This window comes from Condylura cristata, unplaced genomic scaffold, assembly GCF_000260355.1.
Source record: "Condylura cristata isolate star-nosed mole 26May11 unplaced genomic scaffold, ConCri1.0 scaffold00027, whole genome shotgun sequence".
Lineage (NCBI taxonomy): Eukaryota > Metazoa > Chordata > Mammalia > Eulipotyphla > Talpidae > Condylura > Condylura cristata.
The window spans coordinates 30,406,371-30,418,098 of record NW_004567128.1 but is presented as its reverse complement, the minus strand read 5'-3'; the positions used below and the strand labels follow the sequence as shown (position 1 = coordinate 30,418,098).

The 11,728-nt window shown below is 35.7% G+C and overlaps 1 pseudogene; it reads right to left on the bottom strand.

Moving 5' to 3' along the window:
* Positions 1-4,469: 4,469 nt before the first annotated feature.
* Positions 4,470-7,027, bottom strand: LOC105854145 (annotated as a pseudogene).
* Between the last annotated feature and the right edge of the window lie 4,701 nt (positions 7,028-11,728).

Sequence of the window (11,728 nt, the reverse complement as noted above, 5' to 3'; positions counted from 1 at the left end):
AGATACCACCTCACCCCAGTGAGAATGGCACATCTTCAAACAACTAGCAACAACAAATGTTGCGAGGATGATGTGGAGAAAAAGGAACTCTCCTGCACTGCTGGTGGGAATGCAAACTAGTACAACCACTATGGAAAGCTGTTTGGAGGTTTCTCAAACTGCTAAAAATGGAGCTTCCATATTACCCCAGCAATCCCATTCCTAGGTATCTACCCAAAAGACACAAAGACGTTGATTCAAAAAGAAACCTGCACCCCCATGTTTATTGCCGCTTTATTTACAATAGGAAAGACATAAAACCATCCCAAATGCCCAAAAGTAGATGACTGGGTTAAAAAGATGTGGCACACATACACTATGGAATATCACTCAGTGATCAAAAAGGATATAAACTCGTGCTTTTGAAGGAACATGGATGGAGCTGGAAGGGATCATGCTGAGTGAAATAAGCCAGATGGAAAAAGAAAAATATCAGATGGTCTCACTTACAGGAGGAATTTTGATTTTTGAACTACATTTAAATCTCAATTCTCTTTGCCTATGTCAGGTCATGGTAGGCCAGGTTGCAATTTCAGCCACATATAGTATGCAAGAGGAAGTAGAGAGGTCAAGAATTGAAATTGATCTCCCATTTTCATCTTCCCTTTGAAACACTTAAACTTTTCCCTCCATAGTCGGGTAGGATGCAAATATAGAGGACAAGCAAGTTTTTTTTTTTAAGATTTATTTATTTATTCATATAGAACTGGGGTAAAGGCCAGAGATGCGGAGGGCTAGAGGATTCACCAGAGACAGAGAGGGGAGCAGAACAGGCAGATCGACAAAATACACTGCTGAGGGGAGCAGCGGGCTGGTCAGGAGAGGTCTGCCTCGCCATGTAGTCACCTCCGGGCCAGGCGGGAATCGAACTCATGGGGAAGTGGCTTAAGCTTCTTAGTGCTATGCTTTAACCCGCTGTGCCACCAGGGAGGGCCAGGACAAGCAAGTTTTTACACAACTGGTTGAGCTTTTCAGTCCCAATCCATGATTGACATGCCTCTTTTCAAGACCGTGATGAATTGTAACACCTCCACTGTAAGTACTGATAGCTTCTTGAAAAATTTGGTCACCACTCCACCGTTGACTTCATACTGGAGGTTTATAAATAGCAACCCTTTATTATGTGTACCTCTTGGTTACCCACCCACATATTGTGGAAGAACTAGAAAGCTTATAGTCCTCAATCTCAGTTTCTCTTAGTCAACCATTCTATAATACTTTTAAATCCCTTTCTACCAGGCAATTCCTACAATGCCATCTTTCCCCAAACTGCATTCCCACTACTCAGGTTTTATGTTATCATACTCATAACTATATGGGTTCCTCTCTCCTACTTGGAGATCTGGGCTGGGACTGAAAATTCGAACACTCTAATCATATGTTTGGCTATCCTGGCAATCAGCCCCAATCTTAGGTTACTGCACTGATATGACAAAAAAGAAAAAAACACCTTTATCACTTTCAACACCTTTATCACTTTCAGAGATGCCAATGATTTGAGGGTATGTGCAAAGACCAAATATAAATGAAAAATAAAGATTGATAATCTGAATGGTCACGTATATATTTCTTATAAGTCACAATATTGCAAATGATCTGTGCTACCTTGTCTGTTTTTATATTGTACATCAATAAAATTATGCAGCAGGCATTGTTTGTGCCTAGGGATTCCTGTGTCAGTGTGGGTCATCCAAAACCATTTGCTCGTATGTTCTTTTGCCAGTTTTTAAAGATGGAAATTTAGGTTACTAGTTTTTAAGCCTTTCTTTTTTCCCAGTATTTGCATTTAAAACTATAAATTTCCTTTATGTGCTGTCCTAACTGTGTCTCACACATTTTGATATACTGTGAGTATACAATATTCAGTACAAAATGTCTTTTTATTTCCCTCGTAATTTCATTTCTGATTAATCATTTAAGAGTATGTCATACACATTGGAATACTATATTCAGCAATCAAAAATATAAATTCATGCCATTCACAACAGCATGGATGGAGCTAGATGGGATTATGCTTAGTGAAATAAGTCAAAAGGAAAAAGAAAAATATTGGATTTTTCACTTATAGGAGGACTATAGGGAAACTATAGGGTCCAAAAAAAGGACAAAATTTGCAAGCAAACCATAGATTTGAGGCATAAAGCAGGGAAGAGAAAGGGGTCAAACAGGGGAGGGAAGAACACCAGGGACTATGGTAATAGTTCATGGATAATGTGGAGGTAGGAGATTTATGGGGACCACACCTGAGGGGAGAAATCAAATATTGTACAAAAATGACCAACAATGCAACAAAATAAAATTTTTAATTAAAAAAAATCAAAGATTGGCCCTCCCTGGTGGCGCAGCGGGTTAAAGCACTGCACTGAGAAGCTAAAGCCACTTCCACATGAGTTCGATTCCCGCCTGCCCCGGAGGTGACCACATGGCGCGGCAGACCTCTCCTGACCCGCCCGCTGCTCCCCTCAGCAGTGTACTTCGTGGATCTGCCTGTTCTGCTCCCCACTCTGTCTCTGGTGAATCCTCTCGCCGCCCCTGAGCCTCTGGCCTGTACCCCAGTTCTGTATGCACAAATAAATAAATCTTAAAAAAAAAAATCAAAGACATCTTAGGAAACTTTGTGGTATAATGTCTTCATTATGGTGATTTTTTTTTGGAGTGTATTGATAATGTGAAAGTTATCAAATCTCACATTTTAACTAATAGCAGTATACTGTAGACCATGGTCTACATGGTCTACACATCAATAAAAACTGATAAAATTTAATTTAAAAAATATACAATAAGTCCATTTCTTATTGTAAAAATAAACATATGCACTGAAAAAAATAGTGTGTCATTTCAATTATAAATACTTGGTGGCATTTCTAAATACCATCTAGTCATTTCATGGATATTGATTTCTAATAAATTGTACATACTCTCTCTGATTTCAAACTTTTTATATTTAAGGACAAATATAGATTAATTTATGTAAATTAATGCATCCAGATGGCCTGCTCAGACTATAGTCTACCTTAGTAAACATTCCTTGTGCCCTTGAAAGAAATGTGAATTCTGCCATGTTTAGTTTTAGTGTTCTATAAAATGTCAGTAACACTAATTTGGATGATACTAATATTGAAATATTCTAAATCCTTACTGATTTTGTAGTTATTTCTTCTATTAATTACTGGGAGACAAGTGATAATTCTTAATAATTATGATGTGTAAATGTCTCATTGTCTTTAAAGCCCACAGCTCAGTCTCATGAATTTTGAAACTATTTTAGTTGCATACGTACTTAACATTAGTATTAACCCACTGTATTTATGGAATTCTCACTTTATTTCTTGTGACATTTTTTTCTTGAACTACACTTGTCACTTGAACTACACATAACCACAGCACTGTTCTAAGGTTCACACTTGGCATAATATATTACTTACCACCTTTTCATTTTTGAATTATGAGTATTTATAGTGCATCTTTTTAGGTCAGCAAGTAGCTGGTTCTTATTATAGTATCTACCTTTTTATTGGTGTTTTTGTCTATTTCTGATTAATATGATTAGGAATGTTTTGAGTTTATTGTTTGCTATTTACTTGTCTTTGTCCTATTTTTTTCCCAATGCATTGAGGATAATTTTTTTTTTGTATTTGAGTTTATAACTTTTTGGTTTTTTTCTGATATGTTTTATATTGAGGTAACATTGGTTTACAATACTGTATATGTATCATGTGCATGGAATAATGGCCCTCCTACCACAAAGGCATTCACAGTCCCCCAACATATTCCATTAGGTCCTCGCCATAGTTTGCTCTCCACCTTATCCCTCTTCATTGGTGCCCTCAATTCTGTATTCAGATTTCTAGGGTTTGTTATTGGTTTGGTTTGTCTCACCCTTTGCTTCTCCTCACTTCAGATATTAATGGAACTATCTGGTATTTGCTTTTTTAGTTCTGATATAGTTTGCTCAAAATTAGTCCCCCTACAATTCTACTCACATTGATACAAAGGGAAGAAGTTCATCTTTTTTGTTTTTTAGTAGCTGAGTAGCATTCTACTGTGTGCATACCAGATCTTCTTAATCCATTCTTCTGTCCTTGAGCTATTAGGTTGTTTACATAATTTGGTTATTGTAAATAATGTTGTGATGAAGGTAGTGGTGAATATATCCTTCAAATTAATGTTTTTGCACTGTCAAGTAGATAGCTAAGGGTGTAACTGTTGGATTCTCTGGTCTATTTTTCAATTTCTTTCAGGAAGATGCTAAATCATTTACTGATTACATATGATAATGGATGATACCCATGCCTTATTCCCACCTGCAATGTTACCTTTACCATAATTCAATTTATGAATTTGCTTAGGATCTTCCAACAATCATTAATAAACTCCATGGTTCTGCTTGGGCGACCCTTTTAATGGTGAGCTTCTATTCAGGGTTTTTGTTACTTCATTACACCACAGTTATGGCCATTGAAAGTATGGTATTTCTGAATGACAATTTTTGTCTCAGAATCATGGTCATCAAAGGCCACAAAGCAAAAACCTTTCTTCACCACGTTGGTCAGTCATGATTTCAATCACTTCAGTTTTCCCATAATGCTCAAAATAATCTCTTAAGTGATGTTATTCAATGTCTTGTTCACTGCCACCAACAAAAATCTTTTTCACAATTAAGTAGGCACTGGGTCTTTGAGAATATTCTTTTGACACAACCCTCTTAGTCTCACAACTCTTCCACCCACATTGTTTGGCCTTGGATTCATGGCTGCATCCACCTCCTCTACTGTGTCATAAGTGAAAAACCCAAAGCCTCTGGATCACTTTGCGTTTGGATTTCTCATTATCACATAGTGTGCAAGCACTCCTTGTTGCTCAAAATAGCTTCTCAGGCTCTCATCTGCAATTTCAAAGAATAAACCTCCAATGAATATCTTACACAGATGCCCCAGACTCTGACTTAGACATGGTGGCAGTAGGGAGGATACGTTTAAGATGCTTACTCAGTGGCATCCATGGGCAGAAAGGCTGTAGATCTCTTACTAATATTTTGAAAACTTCCATAGTGTTTTCCAAAGATGCTGGACCAGTCTACACTCCCATGAATTACACAAGGTTTCTTTTTCTCCAAATCTTCACAATGCTTGTTGTTTCTAGTCTTTTTGATATGAACCATTCTCTCAGATGTGAAATGGTATCTCATTATGTTATTGATTACAATTTCTTGATAAGTGATGATCATTTTTTTTTCATGTGTATGTTGGTCATCGGTATGTCTTCTTTGTAGATGTGTCCTTTTAGCTCTTGTGTCCATTTTTTTTTTCACTAGGTCATTTGTTTCCTTCTTATTAAATTGTATGTGTTCTTTTTAGATTGTGGCTATTAGCCTCTTGTCAGATGTATGTTGTGGAAATATATTCTGATATTTGATGTGGTGTGTTTTAGTTTTAGCTATAATTTCTTTTAGTGTACAAGAGCTTTTTTATTTGTTTGTTTGATATAGCCTATTTGTTGGTGACTAATAAAAAAGATATCACTGAAGTCAATGTCATGGAATGTTTTACTATGTTCACTATTATGTATTTGATGACTTATGGTATACATTCAAGTTTCAAATCCAATTGAATTAATTTTTAGATATAGTGTCAGAGAGTGGTCTAGTTTCATTCTTTTGCATATGACTGTCCAGTTATCCCAACACCATTTGTTGAAGGGACTCTTCTTTCTCCAATATATCCACTTGCACATAGGTAACTACCCATGTAATTGTAGATATATTTCTAAGCTCTCAATTCTATTCCATTGGCCAGTGTGTCTACTTTTATTCCAGTACCACACTGTTTTGATCACTATATATTTGTAATACACTTTTGGAGTAGGGGGTGGGGTGTGATTCTATTGTTTTACTTTTTTTTTTTCCTGTCTGGATTGGTTTGACTCTTTAAGGTAATTTATGGTTCCATATGCATCTCTGTAACAGCTGTCCTATTTCTTTGAGGAAAGCCTTTGACACTTTGATAAGGACTGCATTGTATCTGTACATTGGTTTGGGTAAGAGAGTTTTTTTGTCAATATTAAATCTTCCAATTCATGCACAGGTAATATATTTTCATTTCATTTGTGCCTATTTGCACTTCTTTTATCAATATCTCATAATTGTTGTTAAATTTGTTAAATTTAATCCTAGGTGTTTAATTAAATTTGTTAAATTTAATCCTAGGTATTTAATTATTATTATTTTTTTAATTATTACAAAATTTATTTTTACATCATTTTGCACATTTTTTGGTATTTAATTATTTTTAATGTAATTTTAAGTAGTTTTTTTTGCATCCCTTTCACTTTTAGCTTATTGCATGCAAGTAGAATGCAACTGATTTTTTGTAAGTTATATTTTATGTGATCTAAGTGTGCCTTTCCCTGCTTTTGTGGGTGGGGTCCCATTTGCTTACAGGATTATTTTTAACCTTCTCTTTGATTCTATGGTTATATTTAGAGCCCATGTGAAAGCATAATTTTCAGTTTTGTTTTTAGATGCGATTAGACACACTGTGCCTTTTGTTAGGTGAAATCAGTCCATTTGTTTTGGTGATTTTTTTTTATATATATAAAAGCGTCTTCTACTGCCATCTCATCTTTAGTTTTCTAGCTCTGTTTACATGTTCATATTTTTATGGATGTTCTTCACTTCAATTTAGACAAGAGATCTTTTTTCAACATGTCTTGCAGGTGATGTCTAGTATTTATTAAGTCTTTTAGTTTCTGTTTGTCTTGGAAGACTCCTGTTCTTTTTTATATGATAAAAAGAATCTGGAGGATAGAGTATTCTTTGCTGGAAGTTTTCATATTGCAGTATTTTGAATATCTCATTCTGTTCTTTTTTGTTTGGTTTCTTCAAATAAGTCAATGTAAAGTTGATGGGAGTAACTTTGTAACTTACCTTCCTTTTCCCCCTAGCCACATTCAATTTTCTTTCTTTACTTTGAAGTCCTGGAAGCTTCATCACTACATGTCAGGTTGTAGGTCTCATTATGTTTAGATAACCAGGTGTTTTTCCAGCTTTATGGAGTTGTATGCTTGGTTCCTTCCCATGTTGGGAAGTTTTCCTATGTTATATCTTTGAATAAGTTCTTTATCCCCTTCTTTTTATCGTCCTTTTCTTGAATAACCATTATCTTTATGCTGCCATTCTTAATGCAATCAGATAAGTTTTGAAATGCTGTTTCTTTTTTTTTCTTTTTCTTCATATTTCTTTCTTCTTCCACATGTATTCTTTTTACATTACTATCTTCAAATTCCCTTATTTGATCATCTATTTCATTTCTTCTACTTCCACAGCTTTCTCCAGAAGTTTTTATTTCCTCAGTTGATCTTTTTACATGCTGCAGCTCCACTATCTTCTCATTTTAAAATTCAGTTTTTGTTTTTATGCTCATTAATTTTATTTCTAACATCATTTATTTGCTTGTTCAGGGACATGAAAAAAAAACTGGAACACAGCTCTGAGTTTTCATGGCAGGCTCTGCCTTAGGTTGAGGTCTCCATGTACCTTTCTCCACTAACCTTTTGTTGAGGGGAGTTCAATCTTTTCAATGAAGAGTCTATATTGGTTTCCAGTACTCATGAGGTGCTCTCCTTTCACTCCAAGCCATGAGACACTCTGAGTTTATTGTCTCTTTGAAGTGAAACAGGGAACCTCCTCTGGTGCCTCCTTGGACCATTTTTCCTTAGTTAAAACTTTTAAAGTTATTTATAGTGATTGACCAAGGGTTACAATATGCATATTTAACTTACCACAATCATTAGAGTTAATTTTTACCACTTCACATGAACATAATAAATTTAAAAAGTATGATTCCATTTATCCTTCTCTATTATTTGTTTTGTTTAAACATACATGATTAGTTTCCTTTAAGCAGTTTTCTTTTTAATAATCAAAATAAAATTTAAAATATCTTCAGTGGTATTAAAAACTGAGACGTTAGTGATCTTCACATGCATAATAGGTCACTGAAACAAGAGACTCTAGTAATCCCTGGAACCTCTCTGGAATCCAATTGATAGAAAATAACGTAATTTAAAATATTTAGCAACCAAGGGTCATGGATGCGGAAATAGACCCCTTATCTACAACAGATATTGTTCTGCAAAGAACTGATGTCACATGCCCAGCAACCGGGCTTATTTTCTTTTTTGTACCACAACATTTATCACACAGTATTTAAAAGCCACAAGGAGGGCCCTCCCTGGTGGCGCAGAAGGTTTAAGCACAGCACAAAGCAGCTTAAGCCACTTCCACAAGAGTTCGATCCCCGCCTGCCCCGGAGGAGATCCACATGGCGCGGCAGACCTCTCCTGACCCGCCCGCTGCTCCGCTCAGCAGTGTACTTCGTCGATCTACCTGTTCTGTACCCCACTCTGTCTCTGGTGAATCCTCTCACCCACCTCATCTCTGGCCTGTGCCCCAGTTCTGTATGAATAAATAAATCTTTTAAAAAAAAAAGCCACAAGGAAACACAATATATTAGAGACATAACATCAACCTTAACAGTCCAGAAGAAATTCACATCGCACAGAAGTGTCAGGTTGCGTGACTTTTAAAGTAGAAATTTCCTGGTAAAATCTTCCATGGTTTGGGTGCTGTGATATATCCAGTTTCCCCAATAAGGTTACTTAACTGTTAGAAACACAATATTTCTGAAGAGAGAGCTCACACAATAAAGAGGTTCTATTGCTTAATACCAGCCTTACCCAAGCAATACTACTTGAAAGTCTACCTTTCTTCTCAGATTCAAGAACAGTATCATTATTCTCCACAGATTCCAGAGTGAATAAACAAGGAATACTGAGCATAGATAATCACCAAGCTGTATAAGCAGCAAAGAAGAAAGTTCAGTATCATCAAAAATAAGGCTTGGCCTAGGACCCTTAGGGAAAAATTCATCATTCTGTCTTGCTGTGTCCTCCACATAAGAAGTGGTAATGACTGTCAAGAGAATAGAGGATAGAGGGAGCTTCCAGAGAAGTTTGGGAAAACACAAAAGGCCAAGACCATATGGCTTTAAAAATGAATTCTACCAGATGTTCAGAAATGATCTAGTGCCTATCCTACACAAACCCTTTCAAAAAAAAAATGACAAAGAAGGAATACTATCAACTATGTTTTATGAAAACAACATTACATTAAACATTACATTACCAAAACCAAACGAAGACAGCACACATACACAAAGAAACTATAGGCCACTCTCTCTAATGAACATTGATGCGAAAATCCTAAATAAAATCCTAGATAATAGAATCCTACAATGCATCAAACGAAAATCCACCATGCCCAAGTGGGGTTTATTCTAGGGGAACAAGGGTGGCTCAACAGATGAAGATCATTTAATATAATCCAACACATCAACAAAAAGAAAAAAACAATATGATCATATCAATAGATGCTGAGAAAACATTTGACAAAATCTAGCATCAATTCATGATAAACATTCTTGAAATTCTCGGGGTAGAAGGAATATGCCTTAGCATAATAAAGGCCATATATGACAAACCAATAGCCAATGTCATTCTCAATGGTGAAAAGCTGAAATCCTTTCCCTCAAGGTCAGGAACAAGACAGGATGTCCACTCTCATCAGTGCTTTTCATGTAATACTGGAAGTCTTAAGCAGGGCAATGAGAAAAGAAAAAGGCTTACAAGGAATTCAAATAGAGAAAGAAGAAGTAAAACTATTACTATTTTTGGATATGATAGTATACATAAGGAGCCCCAAAAACTCCACAGAAAACTTACTAAAATAAACAACCAGTTTAGTAAAGTAGCAGGATATAAAATCAACACACACACACAAAAAAAAAAATCAGTAGACTTGATACAAACAATCTGAAGAAGAAATCAAGAAAACCATTCCCTTTATAATTGAAACAAAAAAAGATCAAATACTTCAGAATAAACCTGAAGTTTATTCAGAATAACAAAAGAGGTGAACGACCTCTACAAAGAAAATTATAAAATATTGTTAAAAGAGGTAGAAGAAGACATAAAGAAATGGAAAAACATCCACTGCTCATGGACTAGAAGAGTTAGAATTATTAAAATGGCCATCCTACCAAAAGAAATTTATAGATCAATGCTATTCTAATAAAAATTTCAACAACATTCTTCAATAGAACAAATATTCATGAAATTCATATGGAGCCACAAGAAACCTCAAATCCAAGGCTCTCCTGAATAAGAAAGAAGGGAACTGAGGCATCACATTCGAGACTTCAAGCTATACCACATTGACATAATAATCAATACTGCATGGTACTGTAACAGGAACAGACATATAGACCAATGGGTTCAAATGAAAAACCCAGATATAAACCCACAGCTTTAAGGACAGCTAATCTTTGACAAAAGAGCAAAGAGTATGCAATGGAATGAAGACAGTGTGTTCAACAAATGGTGCTGGAAAACTGGGCTGCCACTTGTGGGAAAAAAAAATGAAGCTAGCTTACTATCTCACACCAAACACAAAAACCAACTCAAAATGGACTTAAGAAATAGACATAAAATCTGAAACCATAAAATATATAGAAGAAAATATTGGCTAAACACTACATGACATATACTTTAGTAACATCTTTAAAGGCACATCACCTAAAGCAAGGGTAGTGAAGGAAAGGGTAAACAACTAAGACTACATCAAATGAAGGAGCTTCTGTACAGCAAAAGAGATATTAAACAAAACAAAGAGACACCCACTGATTGGGAAAAATTTTTTTCACACAATACTAATTGTAAAGGCCTGATCACAAAGATCTATAAAGAGCTGATGAAACTCAACAAAATAAAGTGAACAATCCAAAAAAATAATGGACAGAGGAGCTAAGAAGACACTTCTCCAAAGAGGAAATGCAGTTGACCAAAAAGCATATGAAAAAAATGTTCAACATCACTTGTAATCAGGGAAATGTAAATCAAAACCACAATGAGATACCATCTCATACCAGTGAGAATGGCACATATTGAAGAAATTAGCAACAACAAATGTTGATGAGGATGTGGAGAAAAAGGAACTCTTCCTGCACTGCTTGTGGGAATGGAACTAGTCCATCCACTATGGAAAACTGTTTGGAGGTTTTCAAACTGCTAAAAATGGAGCTTCCATATGACCCAGCAATTCCACTCCTAGGTGTTTTTGTACACAAAGGACACAAAAACATTAATTCAAAAGGACACTTGCACCCCTATGCTTATTGCTGCTCTATTTACAATAGGGAAGATGTGTAGTAAACCCAAATGCCCAGAAATAGATGACTGGATCAAGAAGATGTGGTACATATATGCAATGGAATACTACTAAGCAATCAAAAAGACAAATGCCTGCCATTTATGGCAACACGAATGGAGCTGGAAGGGACTTATCTTAGTGAAATAAGCCAGAAAGAAAAAGAAAAATAACGTGTGGCTTCACCCATAGCAAGAGTGTAAAGGATCAGAAAATAAAACTAATTGTAATAAAGTAAAAATGAAAATCAACTAACAGCTATAAACCAGAGATATTCTATTGGGGAGTAGAAGTGAATTGGAACAAAACTGGGGTGGGAAGAGCACACAGGACCATGTTGATGGCATATGGGTGAAGTGGTGATGGGAAGTCCATGGGGATTATAACCGAGATGAAAAAAATGTACAAAATGGAGAAAGATTATTT